Source organism: Rhincodon typus, chromosome 1 (assembly GCF_021869965.1).
Source record: "Rhincodon typus isolate 14 chromosome 1, sRhiTyp1.1, whole genome shotgun sequence".
Lineage (NCBI taxonomy): Eukaryota > Metazoa > Chordata > Chondrichthyes > Orectolobiformes > Rhincodontidae > Rhincodon > Rhincodon typus.
In genome coordinates, this window is record NC_063332.1 from 28,402,184 (window position 1) to 28,427,360 (window position 25,177).

The 25,177-nt window shown below is 40.8% G+C and overlaps 1 protein-coding gene across 3 annotated transcripts in view; it reads right to left on the reverse strand.

Annotated features, from left to right (window-relative positions):
* LOC109914261 (zinc finger and BTB domain-containing protein 7C) overlaps positions 1-25,177 on the reverse strand; it is a 188,672-nt gene that overhangs the window by 58,735 nt on the left and 104,760 nt on the right. For 2 of the 3 annotated variants that reach the window (XM_048604239.1, XM_048604246.1), the window contains exons 1-3: positions 13,331-13,477; positions 9,861-9,994; positions 166-304 (exon numbers count right to left, since the gene is read on the reverse strand). The gene's annotated coding sequence lies outside the window, so the exon portion shown is untranslated. Of the gene's footprint in view, positions 1-165; positions 305-9,860; positions 9,995-13,330; positions 13,478-25,177 lie in introns of those variants that run through there. The other variant, XM_048604251.1, reaches the window with a different exon arrangement.

A 25,177-nucleotide genomic window follows, 5' to 3' on the forward strand; every position in this document is an offset into this window, starting at 1 on the left:
CTGAGAGCCCAAGTGGCTGCCTAAAAGAACCTGCAAAATCACACAGTTTCAAGAGTCACAAGAACTAAAACAGAGATGTCATATTTTACTATCAGAAATGAAGCCCCTGATCAATGTAATTTAGAAATTGCTCATGTTAAATACAAGAATTTGGAATTGACTTACTCTTTTTATTTGCTCAGGAGATGTGGCTTCACTGGCTGGGTCAGCATTTATTGCCAATTCCTAATTGCCCTTGACAAGGCGGTGATGAGCTCCTTTCTTGAACTGCTGTAGTCCATTTGGTGCAGGCAGATCGACAATGCTGTTTTTCATAAAATCATAATTTTACACAATTTAATAACTTAGTTAGAAGTCCATTTTAAAATAGTTAATTCTAAGTTCTAGCAAATGTAGCAAAAACATTTGCCTTTTACGCAATCATAAATTCTGAAGGGAGGGAAATTACAGTGTATCATAGGAAGTCTGTCTCTGTGGCACCATTTACATCTCTAGCCAGTTATTTTTATTGTTTTCAATGATTCCATCGCCAACTTTTTCCCAATTACAGACAGTTCCCGGGTTGCAAACAGGTTCTGTTCTGGAGTACATTTACAAGTCAAATTGCACGCAGGTCTGAACACAATGCAGGACAATGGAAAGCAGCTGTTCTTAAGTACAGGAAATTTTCGTTATGTCAGGTCTTTAAAATTATAACTATGTATGGGATTGCATTCGTTAAGTACAAGCATGCAAAAGTCAGACATTCATAAATCGGTGATCCCCTGTATTCAATTCACATTCACCATTGAGGATATTTACTATACATCTTGAATTCCACCATGTTGCCTCATCTGCCTAGACACAAGTGAATAAGTGCAAAGTCAACATGTAAGTGAAGAGCATTGACCAATAAGGTCATGGAATGAAGGAGATCTGAGATTTAAAGTAAGCGCAGAGAAGAAAAAAATCTCAAGTTTGAGCTTAGTTCTTTCGGTGTTTATTTCTGCAATTGGTTCCTGTTCACACACATTGCTATTCCTCTGAATCATAGAATCATAGCACCTTGCTGGCAATTGTCTCAAGCACTTTTCCAAATTAGAACGCGCTTGGGTTTTGATTTGTCAAAACTTGAAAACAACTATAAATAATACAATTTTGAAGTAACTGCTTGTCATTGAGAGTTGAGGCCTGCAATTTCCATCAATACAAACTTTCTCTGACACCAAAGAGATAGTTTATACACACACTAAAAATACAACATTTTTTATATGAGCAGAACAGCAATATCAGAGCAGAAACTTACTTTTATTAATTTACGGGAGTGGACATCGCTGGATAGGCCAGCATTTATTGAACATCCTTAATTGTGTTTGAGGTAAAGGGGGTAAATTGTAAACCTTGGATGAACCAGGAAATCCACTCCCTACTGAAGACTTTACGTGCAGCATTCAAGTCAGGTGACCTGGACCAATACAGAAAATCCAGATACGACGTCCGCAAAGCTATCAGGGAGGCCAAGGGGCAGTACCGGACCAAGTTAGAGGCCCAGTCCTACCAAACAGACTCCCCCCCACATCTATGCAAGGCCTAAACAACATTATGGGATACAAAATGTAAGATAGTGGACGATGACACTTCCCTCCCTGATGTGCCTTATGCTTTCTAAGCTCAATTCGAGCAGAATACCACCGGCGTGGTGACACCTGCCCCGACAGCCCCAGACACACCCGTTCCCTCTGTCACTGCTTCAGATGTCAGATCAGTCTTCCCAAGGAAAGCGATGGGCCTGGACAGTCTCCCTGGCCAAACACTCAGATCCTGTGCAGACCAGCTGGCGGAGGTATTCACTGACATCTTCAACCTCTCCCTCCTACAGGCTGAAGTCCCCACCACCTTCAAGAAGACCACCATCATTCCCATACCCAAGAAAACACATGCAGTGTGCCTTAATGACTACTGACCAACAGCTTGGACTTCATTAATCATGAAGTGCTTTGAGGGGCTGGTCATGGTCCACATCAACTCCAGTCTCCCAATCTGCCTCAATCCCCTACAGTTTGCCTACCAACATTTAGAGCTAATTCTCTATCCATGCTAATATACAACCTCCAATACAGTAGTCTCTTTATCTTATGACTTAACCTTTGTGAGATACCTGTAAAAAGCTTGCCTGAAGTCCAAATACAACACATCTACTGGTTCCTTCTATCTACCCTGGTTGAGACTTCTCAAAGAATTCTAATAAATTAGTCAGACACTATTTCCCTTTCATGAAGCCACGGTGACTCTATTTGATTAGATCATGATTTTCCAAAGGTTCTTCGATTACTTCCTTAACAATTAATTCCAACAACAGATGGTAGGCTAATCTTTACCCACTTTTTGTCTTGCTCCTTTTTTGAACAGGGGTGTCACATTGGCAGTTTTCTAATCCTCTGGCACTTCTCAAGAATCCAATGAGTTTTGGAAAATTACAACCAAGCATCAATAATCTCTGTAGCTACCTCTTCTAGCATTCTAGGATGTAAGCCTTTAGGGCCAGGGGACTTATCTGCCTTTAGCCCCCCTTAGTTTATCTAACACACTTCTTTAGTGATGGTAATGGTACTGGTACTTAATTCCTCCCCCATATCTTTTAGGATTAATGGGATGTTTGAAGTACTTCCACCACAAAAACTGATGCAAAATATCTGTTTAACTTCTCTGCCATTAACTTGTTCCCCAAAATTGTCTCCCCAGGTTCATTTTTTAAGGGGTGTATGTTCACTTTGACCTCTCTCTTCCTCTTTATATATTTAAAGAAATTCTTATTGTCAGTTTTTATATTCCATGTTAGTTTGCCCTTGTAGTTATTTTTTCTGTCTCTGTTAACATTTTAGTTCTCATTTGCTGGATTCTGAATTTTTTTCCTTTATTCATTTAAGGGAAGAGGGCGTCGCTGGCTAGGCAGCATTTATTGCCCATCCCTAAATGCCCAGAGAGCAGTTCAGAGTCAACCACATTGCTGTGGGTCTGGAGTCAGATGTAGGCCAGACCAGGTAAGTATGGTAGTTTCCTTCTCTAAAGGACGTTAGTGAACCAGATGGGTTTTTCCTGACAATCGACATTGGATTCATGGTCATCAATTGATTCTTAATTCCAGATATTTCTTATTGAATTCAAATTCCACCGTCTGCCGTGGCAGGATTCGAACCCGGGTCCCCAGAACATTACCTGGGTCTCTGGATTAACAGTCCAGCGATAATACCACTAGGCCATTGCCTCCCCAATTTATCACAGTCTTTGGCGCCATCATTAATTTTTGCCTCCTGATATGCCTTTTCTTTCAATTTAATACTCTCTTTTACTATCTTGGTTGGGTGATCCCTTTCTTAGAATTTTTTCTCCTGACTGGAATGTAATTTTGCTGACAGTCATGAATGTCTACTGCTGCTTGCTTATCACATCCCAGCTGATCTATCCACTCAGACCTACATTTCTCACTCTTGAACCGAATATTAAATTCTATCATGTTATGATCACCACTTCCCAGGTGATCTTTTACTCTGAGGTCATTTATTGACCTTGACTCATTAACTATTATCAGATCCGAGACAGTCTGCTCCCGCTTTAGCTCCATGACATATTGCTCTAGGAAACTATCCCCAATGTACTCTATGAATTCATTGCCATAGCTACGCTTTCCAATTTCATTAACCCAATCAACATGAAGATTAAAGTCACCCATAATTATTGTTCTATTCTTTTTACTTTCTCCTTTTATTTTTTGTTCGTAGCCTTTCCCACTGATGCCCTTTAGTCTAAAACCACAATCTAGTCATAGAGTCATACAGTACAGAAACAGACCCTTCAGCCCAAATCGTCTGTGTCGACCAGATTTCCACCACTGAACTAGTCCCATTTGGAGTCATAGAGTCATAAGCACAGAAACAGAACCAACGGTCCAACCAGTCCATGGCAAACATAATCCCAACCTATACTAGTCACAGCTGCCTGCTCCTGTCCCATATCCCTCCAAATCTTTCCCCATTCATATTTCCATTCAAACGTCTTTTAAATGTAACTGTACATGCATCCACCACTTCATCAGGAAGTTCATTCCACGCGCTAACCACCCTCTGTGTTAAAAATTTGCCTCTTATGTCTTTTATTAAATCTCTCTCTTCTCACCTTAAAAATGTGTCCCCTAGTCTTGAAATTCCCCGTTTTAGGGAAAAGACAACTACCGTCAGCTCTATCTATACCTCTCATTATTTTATAAACTTCTATCAGGTCACCTTTCAAACTCCTACACTCCAGTAAAAAAAAAAGTCCCAGCCTTTCCTTATAATTCAAACTTTCCATACCCGGCAACATCCCAGTAAGTCTCTCCTGACCCCTCTCCAGCTTGATAATATCCTTCCTGTAACTAGGTGACCAGAACTGGACACAGGAGAACAGGCCTCACCAATGTCCTGTACAGCTGCAACATAACATCCCAACTCCTAAACTCAAAGCACTGAGCAATGAAGGCAAGTGTGCCAAATGCCTTTTTAACCATACTGTCTACATGTGCCGCAAACTTTAAAGAATTATGTACCTGCACTCCTAGGTCCCTCTGTTCGACATCACTACCCAAGGCCCTGCCATTAATTGTATAAGCCCCACCCTTGTCTTTTGTACCAAAATGCAATACCTCACATTTATCATGATTGAACTCGATCTGCCATTTTTCAGCCCATTGACCCATTTGATCAAGATCCCTCTAATCTTAGAAAACCTTCTTCACTGTCTACGATGCCACCAATTTTGATGTCATCCGCAAACTTCTTAACCATGCCTTCTATATTCTCATCCAAATAATTTGTATAAATGACAAACAAAAGAGGACCCAGAACCAAATACTGTGGAACACCGCTGGTCACAGGCCTCCAGTCCGAAAAGCAACCCTCCACCATTACTCTCTGTCTCCTGCCATTAAGCCAATTTTGTATCCATTTGGCAAGCTCACCCTGAATCCCATGTGACCCAACTTTACTAATTAGTCTACCATGCGGAACCTTGTCAAATAAACAATGTCTACTGATCTGCCATCATTAATCTTTTTGGTAACTTCGTCAAAATAATCAAGTTTGTGAGACACGATTTCCTCGCACAAAACCATGCTGACTATCCCTCATTAATTTTTGCTTCTCTAAACATCTATAACTTCTATCTTTTATAATCATCTCCAACACTTTACCCATGATGAAGTAAGACTCACAGGTCTATAGTTCCCTGAATTCTCCTTACAATCTTTCATAAATAAAGGTACAACATTAGCCACCCTGCAGTCATCAGGCAGCTCACTCAGTTATAGATGTTGCAAATATTTTTGCAAGGGATCTTGTAATTTCCTCCCTTACTTCCCACAATATTCTGGGATACATTTGATCAGGTCGTGGAGACTTATCCACCTTTATATTCTCTAAAACCTCCCAAACTTGCTCTTCTGTAATGTGAACTGTTTTTAAAACATCAAAGTTTATTTCTCTGCATTCTCTTGACTCCATTTCCTTCTCCAGAGTAAAAACTGACATGAAATATTCATTAAGTATCTTTGCCATCTCCTGGGGTTTAACACAAACACAACCTCCTTGATCTTTAAGAGGCCCAACCCTTTCTCTAGTTACATTCTTGCTCTTAATGTATTTGTAAAATCTCTTTGGATTATCCTTAACCCTACCTGCCAATGCTATCTCATATCCCTTTTAGCCTTCCTGGTTTCTCTCTTAAGAATACCCCTACACTCTTTATATTGATTAGGAGATTCAATTGAACTAAGTTGTTCATATCTAAAAAAAGATTCTCTTTTATTCTTCACTAGAACCTCAATATCTTTATTCATTCATTGTTCCTTAATCTTACCAGCCTTACCCCTCACTCCCAACAGGAACAAAATGCCTCTGAACTCTCATCATCACACTCTTGAACGCCTGCCACTTGTCAGACGTCCTTTTACCTGCGAATAGTCTACTCCAAACAACTTTTGAAAGTTCTTGTTTCATACAAGTTCTTGTCTCATACCGTTAAAAATTGCCTTACTCCAATTGAAAACTTTAACTTTTGGGGACGGCTTATTCTTTTCGATAACAATTTTGAAACAAATAGAAGTATGATCGTGAGACCCAAAGTGTTCCCCTTGGCCTATATCCCGCTATACCTTTCCTATCCATTTGCCTGTCCAAATGCTATTCACCTTATCTATGCCCCTTATGATTTTGTAAACCTCTAAGATCACTTCTCAGCCTCCTACACTCCCTGGGGAAAGTCCCAGTCAATCCAGCCTCTTCTTATAACTCAAACCTTCAGTCTCAGTAACATCCTTCTAAATCTTATTGCACTCTTTCCAGTTCAATAAAATCCTTCCTATAGCAGGATGACCAGAATTGTACGCAATACTCCAAATGTGGCCTTACAAATGTCTTGTACGGCTGTGACATAACGTCCCAACTCCTGTACTCATTGCACTCTAGAGATTAAAATGTGCCATCTAGGCTAATATTTTACTATGAGTAATTGCTACGTTTTGTTTCAGATTAAGAGTTCAACTGAGAATCCACCTGCCCACTTGGATGTGAAATATATTCCATGGCAAAATCTACTGGAGGAAAACCTTAAAAAGCCCCCAAAATCAGGTTCCAGGCTTCATGATGCATTGGGACATTGTGTGTACAAACTGGCACCCACGACTGCCCACATAACAACATTGCCTATAATTCAGAAGTAATTTTCTGATAAATGCTTTGAGATGCCCTGTGAAAGACAACATATATATCTAAACAAATCCTTTCTTTCCAAATACTGTACCACTGTTTTTGCCATCAAGTGAACAATTCAAAAGTATTACAGGTGGGGACCAAGGCAAGTTACCAGAACCTCCCACTCCAACAGATCAAACTGTCCTGTCATAAATCATTTTCTTTCATCACTAACTACCATGCATATTTTAATTGAAGCTCAAGTAGGCATTGTTATATATATTAAATATTATAGTGCCTTATGGAATTCTATTTCCAACAGATACTTTAATTACAGTAGATTATCAATTGACAAAGTAAATTGGTTCTGACATCAAATATTAGCAATAAAACTCAAGAGTGACCAGAAATGCTTGTCCCAAATCTGTTACTGAAGTACAGATGGCCAATTTTATCAATTAACTGTAGGTTGAGCTATTTTGTTTATTACTGTGCCAGTGTCATCATTCTAATGTTCTGAGGAAGGGTCATTGGACCCGAAACGTTAACTCTGTTTTCTCCTTCACAGATGCTGCCAGAGCTGCTGAGCTTTTCCAGCAACTTTGTTTTTTTCCTGATTTATATCATCCGCAGTTCTTTTGGTTTTTATTTTGATCATTTTAATAATTGTGTTTGGTAAGTGTGATAATTTCTTGAGCCATTGTCTCAATAAGAGACAATCTAACCGCCAGCCCTTGACATTCAATGATGTTACCATCACTGAATCCCCCATTTTCAACATTACAATTGGGGATTACAATTGACCAGAAACTCAACTGGACTCAATACATAAACACAGTGGCTACAAGAGCAGGTCAGAGGCTGGGAATATTGTGGCGAGTCATGGCATAAGTCACGGGTGTGATGGAATACTTCCAATTTGCCTGGATGAGTTCAGCTCTAATAACCCAAGAAGCTTGACACCATCCAAGACAAAGAGCCCGCTTGATTGACACTACATCCACTGGCATTCACTCCCTCCACCACCAACACTCAGGAACAGCAGTATGTACTTTCTACAAGATGTACTGCAGAAATTCCCCAAAGATCCTCAGAAGCACGTTCCAAACCCACAACCACTTCCATCTAAAAGGACAAGGGAAACATTTACAGAGAACATCACCACCTGCAAGTTCCCCTCCAAGCCACTTACCAACTTGACTTGGAAATATAATGCCACTTCTTCACCGTCGCTGGGTCAAAATCCTGGAATTCCCTCCCTAATGGTATTGTGGGTCAACCCACAGCAAGGGGACTGCAGCGGCTCAATTAGGCAGCTCACCACCAATTTCAAGGGCAACTAGGGACTAAATGCCAGCCAGTCAGTGATGCCCACATTCCACAAACGAATAAAAAAGTTTTAAATTAAGCATGAATTTAAATTAAATTTTACTTTTAATTGCATGCCAAGGAAAACATTGAGAGGGAGAAGAGATGAAAATTAAACATGACATTTTCTCATCCCTCAGCAACCGACACTCCAGGGAAAATAGTCCGAAGCTATTCAGTCTCTGTCTATAGCTTAAACCCTCCAATCCTGGCAATATCCTTGTAAGTCTTTTCTGAACCCTTTCAAGTTTCACAACATCGTTCCTGTAGGAGGGAGACCAGAACTGCATGCAGTATTCTAAAAGTGGCCTAACCAGTGTCCTGTACAGCTGCAACATGACGTCCCTACTCCTATACTCAATGCACTTACCAATAAAGGCAAGCATACCAAACGCCTTCTTCTGCTACTTCGCTTTCAAGGGACTATGAACCTGCACTCCAAGTCTCTTTGTTTAGCAATAATCCCCAGGACCTTACCATTAAGGGTATACGTCCTGCCCTGATTTGCCTTTCCAAAATGTTCACCTCACATTTATCTAAATTAAACTCCATCTGCTATTCCTCAGCCCATTTGCCCAACTAATCAAGATCCTGTTGCATTCTGAGGTGACCTTCTTTTCTGTACACTACATCATTAATTTCAGTGTCATCTGTAAACTTACTAAACATATCTCCTATATTCACATCCAAATCATTTGTACAAATAACAAAATGTTGTGGACCCAGCATCAATTCTTGTAACACACCTTTGGTCACAGGCCTCCAGTCCAAAAAAGCAACCCTCCACCACCGCCCTTAGTCTCCTACCTTCGAGCCAATTTTCTATCCATATGGCTAGCTATCCCTATATTCCATGTGATCTAACCTTGCTAACCAGCCTACCATGTGGAACCTTGTCGAATACCTTACTGAAGTCCACATAGTGGCTAGTCCAATTTAGTTTCTGGTCAACAGTAACCCCACAATGTTTATAATGGGGAATTCAGTGATGGTAATACCATTGAATGTCAAAGACCGGTGATTAGTTTGTTATTGGCGATGGTCATCGCCTGGCATTTCTGCAGCCAGTATTAATATTCAATAAGAGATTTAGATATCTGGCACTTATTATTATCACTAGTTGGCTTTGAAATGGTGATGATTAGCTAAGTGGATTGCTAGGCCATTTCAGATATCCTTTCTTAAGGGCTATTAATGGTCTAGATTGACTTTATTGATAGTCTCATTACTGGTTGATGTTTTCAGATTTTAGTTTTATCTTGTTAACTGAATTTAAGTTTCCGACATTGTGGTGGTATTTGAACCTTATTGTTAGTCCAGTTCAGTCACATAAACACATTGCAACAGTTTCAAGTTGCATTCCCACATTTCAATCATGCCAACTTAAATCATGGGGCGGCATGGTGGCTCAGTGGTTAGCATTTCTGCCTCACAGCACCAGGGAGCCAGGTTTTATTCGACTTCTGGGCAACTGTCAGTGTGGAGTTTATACATTGTCTCCACGTCTGCATGGGTTTCCTCTTGGTGCTCCTGTTTCCACCCACAATCGAAAGATGTACAGATTAGGTGGATTGGCCATGCTAAATTGCCCATAGTGTCCAGGGATGCGTAGGTTAGGTGGATTAGCCATGGAATATGCAGGGTTTTAGGGACAGGATGGTATGCTCTTCAGAGGGTTGTACTTGATGGACCGAATGGTCTGCTTCCACACTGTAGGGATTCTAACTGAATTTAATTTCAACAGTCTCAAAATATGCAGTAAAGGGAAAGTGTAAATTACATTAAACTTACTATCTTTATAGCCAGAGTCTGTTCTGCAGTTTTGGATATCAGCTTCTGAGGAGAGATGTACCAATATTGGCATTGGACAGTTGACATTCCAGTTAGATACCACTGATAAAATTCAGATGTCCTGATCAAACAGGCTGTCAAATAAAATAAAGAGCATAAAAGTTAATGCTTCATTAGTCTTTGCTTATATACTAAATAGGCATTTGGTAAAATTGTACTTTGGTTTGCTCACAAAATAAGCTAAAGGCACAGTGGACCAATTCATAACTTATGCTACAAAGGCCTACCAGTCAAAGAAGATATCAGCTTCAGTCTCTAGTTAGGTGATTTTGTCTGAGTTGGCAGCTGAGGACTCTGATGAATAACTGCACCAATGTGCTTGACATCAGGGATAAAGCCAGCCTGCTTATCTACTCCTGTGCGCTAACCAGTGATTCGACAAGAAATGGAGACCATTCAGTGACATATTCAGACAAGTACATTTTAAAAGCTTAGTTTTTTGATAGCAAGGGATCCTAAGGAGTAATCTTATTTAGTGGGCTGCCAAAGGAAAAAAAAACCTGTCCTACAGCAGGAATCTCAAACAGGCATAAGACACCTCGATGGAATAAACAAGCTATTAAAACATGCTTTAGACATAGGAAACATGTAGCAATGTTCCTTTTTTCCAATATGGAAGATGGAGCAATATTGGACAGAAATTCAACTGCATTTGCTGTCCACAATGTTGCGGCTGAGTAGACATATTAACAATGAGAACAAACAACCAAATGTATGGTATCAAGCCTGTACTTGACTGAGTGTGGCATCAAGGAATCCTAGCAAAACTGCAGTCAATGGGAATCAGGGGGAAAACTCTCTGCTGGTTGGTAGAAGGTTGATAGGTGGATGTTGGAGATTAATCATCTGAGCTCCAGGACATCTCTGCAGAAGTTCCTCAGGGTAGTATCCCAGATTCAATAGTTTTCAGTTACTTCGTTAATGGCCTCCCTATATCATAAGGTTATAGAGGTATAGGTTTTGAGAAGCTAAAGGAGCAACTGAAGAAAAATCCGAAATGTTTAGTTAGAAAATTCCTGGGCTTGTGGCCTAAACTGCTGAAGGCGTGATTGCCAATGTTGGGCTACAGAAAGTGTCAAGCTCTTGCAAGGATGTAGATCCGGAGCAAGTAAAACTGTGAAGGTAAGGCACGGAGGAATTTGAACAAATGGTAAAAACTGTAAAACAGAGATACTTAGACTTCAAACCAATGTATGACAGCAAGCACGGGGAAATCAGTGTGTAGGACTTCGGATGGTTTAGAATAGGCAAGAAAGTTCACTGAGTGTACAAGTTGTGAGGCTTACTAGGGCAGTTCAGTTAGCGATGTAATAGGGAAGGGAACAAAAATTTGGATAGGAGTTTCAGCAGCAAATAAACTGAGATACGAGTAAAAACAGACCCATTTTATAATCCTTGTAGTGGAAACAATGTGGAGTTGGAAGCTGAGCTCAGGTTTAAACAAGATGCAGGGGTTGCAAAGTCTGGTTCAGTTTACAAATGCGCTCGGTAGTACTGAACTCGAATATTGCTGTAAAAAGGAACATGTTGCAAGAAATAAGTACCAGCCTAGCCCAAAACGTCAGCCTTCCTGCTCCTCTGATGCTGCTTGGCTTGCTGTGTTCATCCAGCTCTACACCTTGTTATCTCAGATTCTCCAGCATCTGCAGTTCCTACTATCTCTGTTGCCAAAGCTTCTCATTTTATATTTTTTAGATAATGCTAGAATGGCAAATTTTAAATGATCACAATAATTTTTACTACAGGATAAAAATACAATGATTCACTGGTTGATTGAGGCTTTATCATGTAGGAAACATAGGGGAACTATCGGCTCCTGAGCTCTTTGGTAATTCAAACAAAGCACAAGGCTTGAATACATTCCATTGGTTTGCCAAAAGGGTGCCCCTGCAAATAACTGCTTGTCATTTCTAGCAAGTATAAATGAGCCACATTACAAATGTGATTATTTATCATAACTTAATTGTTAATTTAACTATTAAAGCACTTAGAATTATTCGGCAAATACTGCTAAACTCACAGAATCACGTCTAACAGTAGCCATTTTGTTCTGAGCTGCTGGTGACTATGGCCTATAGTTTCAGGGGATCGGAAGCGTACTGACAGTATCACTACACTCGTAATCCAGAACACTAGGCTATTTTTTGGGAACACTGGTTGGAATCCCACCCATGCCAGATGGTGAAATTTTAATTCAATAACAAAGAAGAGCCAGCCTAATAGCAACCACGTAAGCACTGTCGATTGTTGTAAAACCAGTGAACCAGATGTCCTTTAGAAAAGGAAATCTGCCATCCTTATCTGGTTTGGCCTACATGTGCCATTTAAAATAGTTGACTCTTTGGGCAATTATAGATAAGAAATAAGTACCAACCTAGCCAGCGACACCCACATCCCATGAATTTAGATGAAACATTGTATGGTATTTGTGACTTTAATTCAGCACTCTGGCAGGACTGGTAGACTGATTGGAGAAGATAGAGTTGTAGAAAATTAGGTACAGACTTGGGTGACAAAAACACATTGAAGGACATTAGAAAGGAAAAGATGATTGAAGATACATTGGTGATTTGCAAGGCCAGAGTCAACAACTGAATTTATTAAGGCTTTTTTTTTAATGACAGTCATGCTTAAAGGGAGGTAAGGTAAGCAACTACAATATGAAGTAGAATGGGGGTTGGGAAGGGAAGTTACATCATTAGCAAATTTAATGATTAAGGTGAAAAGAATAGTAGGCAGATCTCGTTTGCAAGAAGAGTTCGGAGAGAGCATGAGGAAAGAAATTGGAGAAAGATGACAGTTCAGGCTCAGGCTAGATTTTGAATCTTGGCTTGACAGATATGAAGAAGCACTGAATAGATAGACTATCTCTTACTACAAAAAAGAAACTTCATTCTAGCTCTCTAAATATAGCAATGAATAACAAGTATCCTTTGGATCATCCAGTTGGCAGCCAAGTCTTAACTGCCGATGCCTTAGAGTGCTAATTATACAATACTTTGAGAACTTGCTTAATAAAAGTACTATACGCTTACACGGTGCTTTTTTAGCTCCCATAAACTCACACAGTGAAATTCAGCCCATGTTGCTATTGAGGTGAACAAGCAGATATTCACTGAAGGGAAAAATACTGACCATAGATATGTAAGTGTACCCTTCTCACAGTGATTTTTGTCTGTTGCATTTCAGTTCATACTGAAATTGATTATTGCATTTGTATCCTCGGCATGCTGGCCCCTTCTGAGAACAACGCCTTTAACAGGGAACAGTTAGAATTCATGACTTTGCGTGGTTTTACACAGATTCAATTGTCCTTGTCGATACACAATAAAAACTCACTTAGTTTTTGCTGAAAAAATTGGCTATGGAGAAAAGATGACATGCTGAGTACATATATCAGAAAGACTTACAATACAATAGATGCTTTCAGACGACCACATCCTCCTTACTGTGGGGATCACTGGCTAGAGAGACAGAGATGTACAAGCAGCGACAGTGAGAGTAGGACTGAGGGACACACTGCATGAGCATGAGCATGCCACAGAGCAGCTTACAATTCTCTCACCTGTCCTCCCGGCAGCAAGGGCACTGTGCCAATGACGAGAGGATAAGGGAAAGGGCTGGCCCAAGTATTTAAGAAAAGAAACCACAGGGCGGCGGCAATAGAAAGGATAAAAAAGCAGATTCTATTTTATATGAAAACAGAAATGTTTCTTTACCCAAAATAGCTTCAAGATTTCAATTGGTGATATTTGAATTGCTTCATGAGATCTACCCACACTTCATGAGAGAAAAAAATGGTAGATTTAATTATTTTCAAATGGTTAGATTTTTAAAATTAGTTTAAGTAAAACTACACCCGCACACACTACAGGGAGCACTGTGGGAAGGGCTGAAAAACATTCAAGGGAGGATTGTAGAACTGGCTAAAATCCATAGCAATTAAGGAAGGGTGTATATGAAGTTTATAGTGTGTCGGAACACCCTCCCTCTCCTATCCCCTATGCCTGGTGAATATGTCCTTTGCATAGTGACCTCCACACAGTACCTGAAAAACAAGCACTAAATACTGAACCAAATGCAACCGTTGAATCACTGTTCAGAATTCAATTGTTAAATGCTGCTGCTGTTGCTTTTTAAAGCCAGTACCAGTGGTGCTCAATAGTTGCAAATGTTGCCAAGAAAACGCCCCTTTGCTGCCAGGCCGGTTTGAACTGGATTACCCCACCTCTCATTTTTCTGCCTGCCCCTATAGCCCTTTGCAGCCCTTTGCATGAGAAGACAGCATTAGGAATGTGATCTAACAACATGCTAGCAGATATTAACTCACCACCACTCCCACCCTCTTACTCCCCATTAACAGTCTTTCTTATTAAGCTGGAATGTTTATTCAGCCTCTCCTACTCATTTTCACACAGCTAAAGCTGTGCAATATACTTACAACCCACCCAGGTTAGGAGGTGGGCAGTTCGGAATTGGCATCATCAGTTAAAACATTAACACTTGAAGTGCCAACTTTTTTTTGCATTGTACAAGGCTTCCCTTCTGTGTGTCTGACAGAGGGCTACACAGCCAGAATATAAAGATGTTTGCACTTGTGAATAAGTTTACAAAAATATTCTGCAATCCAAAAAGTTTTGCTTCGTTTGCCAAGCGTAAATTAAATTCTGTTAAGTGGCACTGAGTGTTCAAGAAGAACATTTTTCCCCTTAGTTGGTAGCATTCTTGTCTCTAAACCAGATGTTCACGAGTTTAAACCCTCTAAGGGACTGCCTTAGACTTCCATTAATACTCCTTCATTCAACATCACTAGAACAAACTACCTGATTATTCATTCACATCCTTTTTGTTTAAATTGGCTAGTGGGTTGCCCTGTGTTGGGTTGGTGGTGGCGTAGTGGTAAGGTCACTACACTAGATTAATAATCCTGAAACCAAGGCTTACGTGTTCTGAGGACATGGGTTCAAATCCAATCATGGCAGACCATGAAATGTGAATTTCCTAAGTATCTGGAATTAAAAGCTACCCTAATAACAACCCATATAATCATTGTTGATTGTCATAAAACCCATCTACTTCATCAATGTCATTCAGGAAAGGAAATGTGTCAAAATCATGACTGCCAGAGATAAGGTGAATAGTTAAGGTCTTTTCCCAAGGGTAGGGGAGTCCAAAACTAGGGGTCATAGGCTTAAGGTGAGAGGGAAAGATTTAAAAGGGACCTGAGGGGCAACTTTTTCCACACAGAGGATGGGTGTGTATGGAACGAAATGCCAGAGGAAGTGGAAGGGGCAGGTACAATTACAACATTTAAAAGACTTTTAGGACAGGTATATGGATAGGAAAGGTATAGAGGGATATGGGTCAAATGCAGCAAATGGGACTAGTTCAGTTGTAGAAACCTGATCAGCATGGATCAGTTGGGTCGAAGGGCCTGTTTCTGTGCTATATGACTCTACAACTCTATGTCATTCTAATCTGTTCTGGCCTACACATGACTCAAAAGTGACATCAATGCGGTTAACGCTTCAATGCCATCTAAAATGGCCTGAACAGCCAATCAGTCCAAGTCAATTGTGAATGGGTAACAAATATCAGCCTAGCCAGCAAAAATTTGCTAGCACTCCATAAGTAATCCACTAGCTACCATATGTTTTGGGACATCTTGCTAATGAGAGATGATGCAATATAATTTGAGGCCTTTGCTCTTTTAAAGATTTGTAAAATCCTCCATTCTAATGCTTCTCTCCATCTCTCTCCAACTCAACACATCTTTCTCGATTTCTGACCACATCTGCAAGTATGCACTTATACAAAGAACAAAGAAAATTACAGCACAGGAACAGGCCTTTCGGCCCTCCAAGCCTGCGCCAATCCAGATCCTCTATCTAAACCTGTCACCTATTTTCCAAGGATCTGTATCCCTCTGCTCCCTGCCCATTCATGTATCTGTCTAGATATATCTTAAATGATGCTATCGTGTCTGCCTCTACCACCTCCGCTGGCAACACGTTCCAGGCACCCACCACCCTCTGCGTAAAGAACTTTCCATGCATATCTCCCTTAAACTTTTCCCCTCTCACCTTGAAATCGTGACCCCTAGTAATTGAGTCCCCCACTCTGCAAAAAAGCTTCTTGCTATCCACCCTGTCTATACCTCTCATGATTTTGTAGACCTCAATCAGGTCCCCCCTCAACCTCCGTCTTTCTAATGTAAATAATCCTAATCTACTCAACCTGTCTTCATAGCTAGTGCCCTCCATACCAGGCAACATCCTGGTAACCTCCTCTGCACCCTCTCCAAAGCATCCATATCCTTTTGGTAATGTGGCGACCAGAACTGTACGCAGTATTCCAAATGTGGTCGAACCAAAGTCCTATACAACTGTAACACGACCTGCCAACTCCTGTACTCAGTACCCCGTACGATGAATGAAAGCATGCCGTATGCCTTATTGACCACTCTATCGACCTGCGTTGCCACCTTCAGGGTACAATGGACCTGAACACCCAGATCTCTCTGTGCATCAATTTTCTCCAGGGCTTTTCCATTTACCGTATAGTTCGCTCTTGAATTGGATCTTCCAAAATGCATCACCTCGCATTTGCCTGGATTGAACTCCATCTGCCATTTCGCCGCCCAACTCTCCAATCTATCTATATTCTGCTGCATTCTCTGACAGTCCCCTTCACTATCTGCTACTCCACCAATCTTAGTGTCATCTGCAAACTTGCTAATCAGATCATCTATACCTTCCTCCAGATCATTTATGTATTTCACAAACAACAGTGGTCCCAACATGGATCCCTGTGGAACACCACTGGTCACAGTTCTCCATTTTGAGAAACTTCCTTTCACTAAAACTCTCTGTCTCCTGTTGCCCGCCAGTTCTCTATCCATCTAGCTAGTACACCCTGGACCCCATGCGACTTCACTTTCTCCATCAGCCTTCCATGGGGAACCTTATCAAACGCGTTACTGAAGTCCATGTATATGACATCTACAGCCCTTCCCTCATCTATCAACTTTGTCACTTCCTCAAAGAATTCTATCAAGTTGGTAAGATATGAACTTCCTTGCACAATTAATAGTAGGTCCTTGAGTAGTGTTGTAGAACAGAAGGATGTAGTGTTTCAGACACATAATTCTTTGAAGTTTGCATCACATAAAGACGGGGCAGTTGAGGCTGTGTTTAGCACACTTGCCTTCATTGCTGAGTCCTTTGAGTATAGGAGTTGGGACATCATGTTGAGGTTATACAGTACATTGGTGAGGCCTCTTCTGTTCAATTCTGGTTCCCTGTTGTAAGCATGATGTTATTAAGCTGGAGAAAGTTCAGAAGAGACTTACCATGACGTTGCCAGGTATAGAAGGTTTGAGTTATAAAGAAAGGCTGAATAGGCTGGGACTTTTTCCACTGGAGTGTGGGAGGTTGACAGGTGATCTTATAGAGGTTTGTAAAATCCCGATAGGTATAGATAAGATTAATGGTAAGTGTCTTTTCCCTAGGATGGGAGATTTCAAGACTGGGGGTGTATGCCAAAGATGAGAGGAGAGAGATTTTAAAAAGTGATGGGGGCAATTTTTTTTTTTACACAGAGTATGATTCACGTGTAGAATGAACTTCCTGAGGAAGTGGTGAATGTGGGCACAGTTACGCTTAAAAGACATTTGGATAAGTATATGAATGGGAATATGGGCCAGGAGCAGGCAGGTGGGACTAGTTTAGTTTGGGATTATGTTCGACATGGATAGGTTGGACTGTGCTGTATGACTATGAAAATCTGGCTGAGTTCCAGTTCCACTGATGCAGTCGACTACTCAAAGCATAGACAATCATCATTCATATGAACCAAAATAGTTAATACTATATTATGTTATCATGGGTGACATAAAGCACGCTATTACCCAACGGAAAGTAACAGCAAATGATTAACAGCAAAACCCTGATAGTTGCTCCTTTCCTCAAGCACCATATTATGAAAACCAATTGTAGTGAACCCTTTGTTGCTTGAACTGATATCCATTAACTCAGTGTAGCTTTGCTGTTTGGCCAAGCACCTTTCTGGTATACAGCATTGTGAGAGCTTACAGTAACACGATTGTTAACATGGAATGTTGTATATATAGAGTGTAAATATATGAAAAGCTGAATTTTTTGGCAACATCTGAATTCTACTAAGTTGTTTGGAGGGATTTCTGCACAAAGCTTAGTGCATTTTCCCATTGTACCTTGCTAAACTTATTTCATTGACTATATGCTCCGCCTCCATGGCATCTATCACATCTGATTCTGGCCCCATCTTAGCACTCGCCATTCTTAGAACAACCCCTCACTGCCAGGTTATTCTGGAACAGACTGGCATATTGGTGCCATTTTTAAAGGCCTGTCATGCATTTGGACAGGCACTGTCAGTCCACAGCTGTTCTGCATGGCTCCTGACATTTGCACCAGACATGGCCGAGAGGGAGTAATTGGCTTCAGTGCTGCCTACTCACTGCCTCAGCATATCTCCAACCTGCATCAATAGTAACTGCTGTGCCACCCAATTTCCTTAGTACCAGCTTTTCATCATTCCAGGAGGAAAGCGGTGCACAAAAGGAGAGAAAGTCCCAAGATAGCAGTAGGCTGCCCAAAATTCAGTTTCTTACCCATTATGTGGAGAGCAATCTAACTTTGAAAGCCCCAGGTGGCTGAGGGATTGTTTCCAAGCCCACAGACTGGTATTGCAAGCTTTCCTTTATTTACCATGCCCACAGCTCGTGAGCGAAAGCCATCTTCCTTGACTTGACCAAAACCTGATGAGAACAATTTTCCTCATGCTAAAAGGCAAGGTCAGACAGAAGTAATATGAAATAAAAACTGAAAGAACTGCAGACGCTGTTAATAAGGGTGACTCAACCTGAAACGTTAACTCTTATTTCTCTCTACAGATGCTGTCAGACCTGCTGAGCTTTACCAGCAATTTCTGTTTTTGTTTCATAAATAATATGAGCCTGGTATCTCTAGCTGAGGGGGCAAAATACAAAAAAAGCAAGACAAGACACTGCAAGGCAGGGATGCTGTGACCATTCAGGTAGGCTCCGACCAAGTGTGCACCTTGACAGTGAGCAAAATGCTTGAAAGTGTAGCCTGGTCCAGTCCATGAGGTGGCTCTGTGTACTCGAGTGCACAGTGTCCTTTCCACAGCTTTGCAACGATAATTGCCACTGGTGCCCGAAGTATAGTAGTAAAATGCAGAACTTCACATGGATCAGAGATATGCCATGAGGGTTGTTACAGGCTGGCTAATAGCAGAAACCAGTGTATCTGGATGTGGGATGCTGATGGAGCATGCTGTAAGATGTTGGTGCCCATTGTCCATCATGGAAGTTGCTGAGAGAAAGTGACGAGCTGAATCCACCAGAAATCAGCTCTGGTTTCCCTGTCAAGTTTTCTTGACATCTAGTTGACTGGGCAAATTTGATAAGACAGAAAGGTAAATATTAATGAGAGGTATTGTGCCATCAATGAGGCCTTTAATAAGCAATAATAGCCCCTTAATTGGTAGCTCACAATGCCTAACAAGTAACTCACTACACTGCTTGTGAAAAGCATAAAAGATGGCCTGAGTCATTACTGACATTGAGATAACCCTCACCAGACTTCTCGTCCAATTCTGCTACCCATTTCACCATAGTCCATGGTGCTCAGTGCCCAGTAGGATTGTGCACTATGAATTATTCCATGTTCCCTTCTCATGAAGCAAAAAGTCAGGAAAGGCTAGCAAATGTATCAGGCCAATCTCAAACTGTCATGCTGCAATAAAGCAAATGCCCCGATTACATTTTTCCAAATATAGTCATATTATCAGTTACGAGACACAAAGAATCAAATTTTTAAAAGTCCAATGCCAAATTTAGAAACTTTCTTTTTACTTAGAGTATTTTCTTTCCAAGCTCCACAGGCAATTGAAATGACTTTCAGGAGATGTTAACATCAATCCTATGGATTATGACCAAGGATCACCTATGGACATAAATTATAACATGTGTATTTTAAAAAGGAGATAGAGCCAGAAGATGATTGTGATGTAAATTCAGTGGAATCTCTGGACACAATTTTGGAATGCCACACCTGTACACAATCAGGGAAGCTTCAAACAAAGGACTAATGAGGAAGTGATAGTGAAAGCTGACTATCCAAACCTTCCGAGCAGGAGATCATCTCATGCAGACACATTTCTGTTTTACCCTTTCAGGGACATACACAAAAAAGTGTAAAAAGTGAGGTTCAACTCTGGTCTGTGTATGTTAGTGGTCTCATGAATGAGTGTGTGGAGTAGTGTGCACTGAAGGTCACAGTTTGGAAATAGCCATTAAACATCCCTGAGCTGCAGGTAAAATTAGGGAAAAGATACTCTCTCAGTATGCGTGATGCTAGCCAGCCACTATATTAAAAGCACCGGGACAAAAGAACTTCAATTAACCTGCAAAACCAAGAATCATGAAATTGATTCTTCAACTACCTATGTCAAAACTCTTTACAAATGACTCACTGCCTGATCCATATAAATATTTTAAACTATTTTTTGGGAACTCACTTCTTATTTCTAAATCGCACATGAGTGTTTTGTGTTCTTATTTTATCTCATGGTTAGTAACTAATAAACTGACACTTTTGTTAACTCAAGAATCATTGGTTAAATTGGCTCTTTTTAAAAACTAATTTCCTTTGATCTGGGAGAAAGGTATCAACATGGGAGTGGATCCTTTACAAATTGAAATAGATTACTGGAGAAACACAGCAGGTCTGGCAGTATCTGTGGAGAGAAAGCAGAGTTAACATCCAGTCGCCCTTCTTCAGGTCAGGGAGTAGATCCTTTCTAACTTAACTAAAAGCAAAAGAACTGTGGATGTTGTAAATCAGGAACAAAAACAGAAGTTGCGGAAAAGCCCAGCAGGTCTGGCAGCATCTGTGAGATAAATCAGAGTTAACGTTTTGGGTCTGATGACCGTCCCTCAGAACTCAACTTAACCTTGTTGTGATCAACCGAGTGGTGGGTGAATAAAGAATGGGAGTTGTCACCTCTCCTCACCCAGGAACTTAATGTTCTAGGGTATCACATCCAGAATTATAACAAATTGGGAAAAAAAAAATCGCCTAGAGATTGATTGCAACAATCTGTGACAAGAGATGATAGCAACTGAAAACCAATGATTAAATTTGAATCATGTTGTTGTTTTTCAATTACAATATTTAAAAGACATCTGGATGGATTATATGAATAGGAAGGGTTTAGAGAGATATGGGCCAAATGCTGGCAAATGGGACTGGATTTATTTTGGATATCTGGTCAGCATGGATGAGTTGGACCAAAGGGCCTGTTTCTGTGCTATATACGTCTATGACTCTGACTCTATAATATTGAGGAATTGAAACAGCAGAACGAAACACTCAGGGTTAAGCTCGGGCTATTAATAAGGTAGTAAATACTGGATGTCAATGATGAACTGGAAGTAGTCAGGGAAATCACTTGAAATAGAAACATCCATTTATGGGTGTTGTGAGACCTAGCAACTCAAGAAGCAAGATGAGAAGTTTGATTAAAAAAATAGAGAACTCTAGATGCTGGAAATCAGAAGTTTGATAACTTCCACGATAAAAGTTTGATAACTTCCATAATAAATATTGTGGAAGTTATTGTGGATCTTGAGGATAATGAAGATATCTCCTGTGTGCTTTGTCATTTTTCTGTCTCAAATACTTTTTTAATATTTCTCTCATTATGCATTCTGCTAGCTCAAGCTAATATGGTGCGTGTATGCGTGTGACCATTTGCACACACACCCTATACTTTCCTAAATTCTGTTCCTTTTAAAGCCATTAATTGCAACTGGAGGATATTACACATTGGGGCTAAAAGTTGGATAATGCTGTTAATCAGCCATGATAATCAGGATTCATTAGCCAGCCATTAGCTGGTTCCAATAGAGGTTGGCAGCATGCAAATGTAGTGCTGCCATCTTATTTCTATTATTGAAATGTAAAACCGTTAGTTTCCAGACATCTACCAAGTCAAAGGACTTGATCAAGTCCCTTAATATCCACATTGATGCTGAGATCTTCTGAATCTCTTTATGGAATGGAATTCGAGGCTAGGTGACTCAAGTAAACCCTTCTTGACACTCCAGCCATGTGGCTCTATCTCCTGGGAAAGGTGCAGGTTTCTGGCAAATGGCACACTGCATACATCCTTGCCTTTAGGAATGAGAAATTGTGAAATCAGTGCTGTTGACGTTGCCATTGATGTTGAAGCTGACTATGAAAGTCTTCACAGCAACAGCGTTACTCTCCTCTTAAGGAGTGTCTTAAGGAGAGAGGGCTTCTTTAGCCCTCAACTCCCTAACGATACCATAAAGGAAACCTTGGCACCACTGCTTCACGTACCTGTCCAGTCTCAAGGCTGCTATCAGCTTCCCAGCTGACAAAAACAGAAGGGGAAGGAATTCCAAGCAATCCAATGATAATGAGACTTGTTTCAGCGGATGGTTTCTTCTGCAAAAATTCCTGGAGTTCCCCAGTGGTGATGAAGGAGACTTCATCTGGGAGCACCAGGTCAACTACCACTTCTTCTATTCTGCAGTGCTTACAACTAAGGTCCTGTCTTCCTCCAGGTTGTCACCTCTGCCTCCTCCCCGTTGGGTGTACAGGTTAAGGCTGAACAGTAGTCAGAGGTTCTGGATCACTCGTCCAGTAAAATTGCATAATTGGAAGTCCCAACTCAAGCCGTGGTGATTGTGGTAATGTTGCTGAGTGCAGCAGCTAATTGATGTAAAAATTGTGACTGGGCTCTAAAGCAATATACCAACAGATTCATGACGACACCACCGCTGTATAAACACAAACAGTGGACAGTAACTGAGATGCAAATTAAAGCAATTTTAATTCCAACCTTTTCCACCAGTGCATTGGCGTTTCTCCTAAAGTTTGGGCTCTTAGTTTAAACTGAGTCCAGACTGATGCGCAACTAAAGAAGCTTCTGCCTGAAGATCATAAAGGTCCTACATTAAATAATTTAACCACTTTCAAGTCAATGCCTAGAAACGACCATTGACATACCACTCTCAAAGGAAAGAAAAATGACTAATTCATTCATACCACGTTGCACTAACTCTGAAAACATTGCCAACTACAAGCATAGAGACTTTAATCCATTCAACGGACTGGTTATTTGATGTTGTCAATTTGGCAGGCATCTAAAGACATTAATCATAAATTAAAATAAATTGGTTATTAATTTAAGGTACAGGTTTTAAATGTGAATTTATAATCAACAGATAATGTTGATTTTCTGTGACACAGCTGAACTTTTTAACCTGTTACTAATTATCATCTAAAGGTCAAAAATAATCGTTAGCAAATTACTTTATTTTCTGCCCTTCTTTTAGGAAAAACAGAGTTAATATGTTGATCAATAGCTTGTGCAGACACTGATAAAAGGTTAGAAATATAATTTCATATTGTTCATGCAAGATAGTTCAAACAGCCAAATGTCGACATCATTAACTCCTGGGCATAAACTGTCAAATCCCAGACGTTTCCTTAATGAAGATGTGAGGCTCATTTAGATATCCAGTAACTTTGATAAATATTCTTGCTAGGGTATTGATTCTATTCTTCTCATGGGTTTTGGAGAAGATATAGAATCAGTGAATACAATCTAGAATATTGTAAACACAAGAGTTTTCACAAGCTGGAAGTGAGAAATTCATAATAAGATTTGCTGAGGGGAGCAAGCAATTCTTATTCATCCAGTGTTTCAAGGTAAAAACAGAAAAGGCTAGAGAAACTCAGCAGGTCCTGGCAATATCCATGAAGAGAGAAACAGTATTAAATGTTTCAAGTCCAATAAAATACTTCTTTCAGATTCCTAGCATTTTGCTTTTATTTCAGCATATCATAGGAATAAGTATTAATCAGCTTAGAGTATCATCCGACAGTTTTGGAATGGAGTGGGGTCTAAAGCACAGCAGTTGGAGTGGGGTTTAAAGTGGAGTAGTTATAGAATCATAGAATCCCTGCTGTGTGGAAACAGGCCATTTGGTCCAACAGGTCCACACCATCCCTCTTAAGAGCATCCCACCTAGACCTGTCCCCCTACCCTATCCTACCCTGCATTTGCCATGACTCACCCATCTAGCCCCCACATCCCTGAACACAATAGGCAATTTAGCATGGCCAATCCCACCTAACTTGCACATCTTTGGATTGTGGGTGGAAACCAGAACACCTGGCGGGAACCCACACAGTCATGGGGAGAATGTGCAAACTCCACACAGACAGTCATCCAAGGGTGGAATCAAACCCGGGTCCCTGGCGCTGTGAGGCAGCAGTGCTAACCACTGGGCCACTACGCCTGTTGGGCTGTGGAAAATTGCCCAGTTATGTCCTGTACATGAAAAGCAGGACAAATCCAATCCAGCCAATTATCACCCATCAGTCTACTCTCAATCATCAGTCAAGTGATGGAAGATGTCATCAACACTGCTAAAAGCAGCACCTGCTCAGTGATGACCCATTTGAGTTCCACCAGGGCCACTCAGCTCTTGATTTCATTGCAGACTTGCTTCAAACATGGACGAAAGAGCTGAATTCCAGAGGTGAGATGAGAGTGACAGGCCTTGACATCAAGGCTGTATTCAACTGAGGAGGCCTAGCAAAACTAAAATCAATGGGTATTAAGAGACAAATTCTCTGCTGGTTGGAGACATATCTGGCACGTAGGAAAATGGTCATGGTTGTTGGAGGTCAGTCATCTCAGCTCCAGGACATCTCTGCAGGATTTCCTCAGGATAGTGTTCTTGGCACAACCATCTTCAGCTGCTTCATCAATGACTTTCCCTCAGTCATAAGGTCAGAAGTGGGCAAATTCGCCAATGACTGCACAATGTTCAGCACCATTCGCAACTCCACCGATATTGAAGCAGTCCATGGAACAAGATCGGGACAATATCCAGGCTTGGGTTGACAACTGGTAAGTAACATTTATGCCACACAAATGCCAGGCCATGACCATAAGAAACAAATAAAAGACTATCTAACCACTACCCTTGACATTGAATGGTGTTACCATCACTGAATCCCCCACTATCAACATCCTGGGGGTTATCATTGACCAGAAACTGAGCTGGACTCACCACATAAACACAGTGGCAACAAGAGAAAGTCAGAGCCTAGGAATACTGCAGCGAGTAACTCACCTCCTGACTCCCC